Below are 4,340 nucleotides of genomic sequence, written 5' to 3' on the forward strand. Positions count from 1 at the left end.
TTATCCTAGACGAGTATGGTCTTTACTAGACAATGGCACATTTCTTGAATGGATCCATGGATGGAACCATCAAGAAAGCGAAAAGGCTTGTGCATGTGTGTGTGAGCGAGGAAGTGGAAGAAAGAAAAGAGAGAGAGAGAAATCGAGAGAGAGAGAAAAGTCACGAAGCTATTCATCTCATTTTTACGTATTTCTTATCGTTTCCATATTAAAATAATTGATAATAATAGAGGAGAAAAAATCATATTTACATTATTGGATGTAATAATAATTCTATTTTTCGAAGGAATATTCATTAAAAGTTTTCAGACTAATTTAAAGAAAAGTTTTTAATCATAAGGGCCTTGGTGAAAATTTAGGCTTTTATTTGCCAATTATTCCCTTTTATATCTTGCAACTAGTATTCATTCCATTCGTAAAGTACAAATTAGACGTTCCTTGGAGATAGTGGATAAAACTGGGTATGTAATACCCATCCTGCTGTTGGTTTTGTTTTGATCGATTTTCTCTTTTATCGGAGGAAACAACAACAAGGGTCTAAATCATTCGACCAATTCTCACAACGGACAGTGAATTCGATATTGAGAAAAAAACATCTTAGATAAACCAGAGAAAAGTAAGTTAGTTCTGCTCCATGCTCCTATTAGTCGTTAGGGATATATTGAACTTCATTAACGTAATAAAAAATGTATGCATTATTTAGTACCATTTAGATATTATTTGGTTAAGCAGTAATTTTATTAAGTAAACGTTCCTAATCTGAAGAGGCTATGTGTCAGGTAATGATAACGATAAGTTAATAAATGATTAATGATGTCATAAAAAATTAAATCAAATTCGGTTGCGTGTGTTTAATTTAGACAGAATTTTCTCTCAATTTTCAAACAAGGTGTTTTGCCCCCAGGACAGACGAAGTATACAAATGTTCGACTATTTATTCAGGACGTGCCCGCCTCGACAACCCTGACCTCTAAACCATGAAATTCCTCTAAAGATCGGTCTCGTGATTTATATCTTCCGGCGAGTTTTGTATTGTGTACAACTAATTCAGTTCGGCGGAAAATATCCTGATTGCACGTTTTCAAAAACTTATCTTTGTGTGTACTCGTGTGTCTCAACAGGGCTTGTCTGGAAGGCTAGACGTTCTGTAATTCCATTTTTTATGTGGATACAACTGTTATATTATTGATGTGTGTGTGTGTGTGTGTGTGTGTGTGTGTGTGTGTGTGAGAGAGAGAGAGAGAGAGAGAGAGAGAGAGAGAGAGAGAGAGAGAGAGTGATTAATTTGTCCAGAACCCCATTAACATTAAAATCTGGATTGAGTAACTGTCATTGTAAAATAAAATAAATGCTTTTTGATCGCTAAAATGGCCTACTGTGCATTTTTATTTTGATGCTAGAGAAAAATATCATACTGATACAATCGTTCATAGATTTATTTTTGATGGATACCAGAGACGGTCCTATTAGTGTGTGGCTAATATAAGAAGATTTCGTATTATGTCATAAACTCTTTTCTTACACATACGATGAGGAGGGGCAATATACAACAAGGGTCATCGCTGGCCCTATGCGCCAGAGTACTCGATATTCCTCGGGGCAGGGTTAAACGATCTTTACGCTAATAAATTACGTTTATTTCAATAATTTAACATAAACAAAACACCTGGCACAAACAAACATGTCTAGTCACAATCACTCCCCCAGAATACTCGATAATACTGGGGGCGGGGTTGAACTAACTCCATTCTCGCTAATAACTTACTTTTACTCTCCAGACGTCACACCCTCATCCCAGAGTAATCGATATTACTACGGGCAGGGTTAAACTGCCCATTTATTCTTATAATCTTTAAATGATGTTTTCTTTTCGTATGTAAATCATTCCGTAAATGTAGCTTTCAAGGAGATACCATCGTTAGTATGTGTGTCACTAATTTTGCAAAACGTCGATTATTCCAAGCTGATTTTTGTTGTTATCTTTAATTAATATATGTATAACTATTTATATTGGTCAAGACTACATAAAGTTCGCACAAGTGCAGAACTTTCTTCATTTTTGTTGGCTGTCACAAAAGAAAATCTGTGTTTAACTGGTCATTGGATAAGAAATGTTTTTGGTGGGACGTGCTGTATTGCTAGACAAAATGCTGACAAAATATTATGATCATTATAAACCTTTTTAAATTTTGTATCTCAATTTCTTGTCAATTATTTATTTATTTTTAATTTTAGTTATCTAAACAGTGGACATAAAAACACGACATTGAGTAATAAAAATAAAAATAGCTTCATATTATAGAAGATAAGAATATAATATCTACTTAATTGACTTTCAATTTCTTTTAAGTATCATCTAACAGAATAGTTTGCTACTGTTGTAATAATTGTTATGTTGTTATCCTAATTGAGTTTGTCATATTGCACAACACTTTCGGTGTCAAAAAGTCTGTCGTTTCTTTCCCCCTGAATTTAGCTACTGTCTGGTAAGACCGTTTGGATTCCGTCATCCGGAAAATCGGTTTTTTATACAATTCGGTCTGCTCCCTTGCATAACCAAAGCACATTTTGTCAGACTGAAGGGTTTCCATTACGCATTTTTAACCTTTTCATATGTAAATACTTTCTAGGGTTCCGTGCAGCTAATGATATATACGGTCTGCACAAAGGAAAATACATAACTTTTCGTTTCTAAGGGGATATCGACTCGTCTTCAGGCTATCGGCAACGAGCTCGAGGAACAGTACAAGTAATCCAATTGCAGCCCACCGTGGTGGGAGAGTAGGAAGAGAGGAGGAAGGCAGAAGTGCATGGGAGTAGAAAGATGGAAGTGACTGGTCCGAAGAAAGCTTCACTTTCACGACATTGGATTTCACTTTCCAATCCTCTTGCCACGCGTACACATCTGAAAATCTCAAGGTCGGCTTCCAACAGAATCAACAGGAAAGCAATTTAAAATGAAATGTATAGAATGTATAGAAAAAATAATGAAACGAAGAACCTTCTGATTGTGTGTTGGACAGTACAGTAGTATGGATAGGGAAGGTGTATCTGTGGGCACTTGTAGACATTTGGCAGAACTAGAGTAATTCTTAACAATTTTCAAACATTTTATAAACCATCTTTACCTATTCGAATTACTTATTACTATCTAGAAAAAATAATAAAACTTGCTTTCCCCCAGAGTGCACAATTTCATTGAGGATTTATGGCTACAATAAATTATTTGGTAATAATACCAATATATACCTGTATACAAAGGAAAAGAGTAGAAAGTTTTAATTTAAATTTATGTACACCCAAAAAAAATTAATTAAACACTCTATACGCTTAGGTCGCAATTTTTATGAATAATCACTCCATAAATAAAGTAAAGAATAGGGAAACATTAAAACGCTCCAAAAAGATATTATAACTAAGAATAAGATTTCAGGTGATTGATCATATTAAAGAAAAAAGTACAAATAGTTCATTGTTAAAAAAGTTAGTTGCAACCATAGTACTTTTTTGAATGATTAATGTTTTATGGCTTGAAATTATTTTATATTAGAAAAATTATCCTTGGATAACAGACTGATAATAATGCAGTATAGAAAAAATGCAAATCATGAATGAAATTGAAAATAAAAACAATATTTAAAATTATTTTTATTTTTTTAAAATTATTTTTTGTTTTGTTTTGTTTCCCCATTACCCATGTCCCTAGCAATTCAAAATTATTAAGTGTAATGTACAAAAAATACAATTAAGTACTTAATTACAGTAAGTATGTAAAAAATTAATTAATGAACTATTAATTGTAGAATTTTAATTTGAAAAGATAAAAATTATATTAAGGTCAGAAAATAATATATATAAAAAAACCCACTTTGTAAGATTGATTTGCAATGTTCATATCAAAAGAAACCCAGTGCAGTGCAAATAGAATATTAATCAATTTTATGATTAAACAATAACAGTAACTTTCAAAATTATTTCCACATTATCGTTTATAAATATGGGTATTATTTATCCGACAAATATTTAAATAACAAAGATACGCTAAATATATTTCTAAAAGGTAAAAATCATGGCCAACCTGGTAATGGTTTAATTCTTTGCTAGCAATTAATAATTTTAATCGACATTATAAAATAGCAAAACGCAAATATTGTTTCTTTTTTCAGCTTTGTATAACGACAATAAAGTAGTCTGAAGACTGTGAATAAATTAAAGGCTGACGTGGAATTAATCGCTGAAGAAGATAAATAAAAATAGAAAAACAGTGTCTTAAACATTTCAAAGATATGAAATACTTGTGTCTATGTAATACTGGTAATGTTTATGTTGCTTAGATTTCG

The sequence above is a fragment of the Cimex lectularius genome, unplaced genomic scaffold (genome assembly GCF_000648675.2).
Source record: "Cimex lectularius strain Harlan isolate CLEC.00 unplaced genomic scaffold, Clec_2.1 scaffold113, whole genome shotgun sequence".
NCBI lineage: Eukaryota > Metazoa > Arthropoda > Insecta > Hemiptera > Cimicidae > Cimex > Cimex lectularius.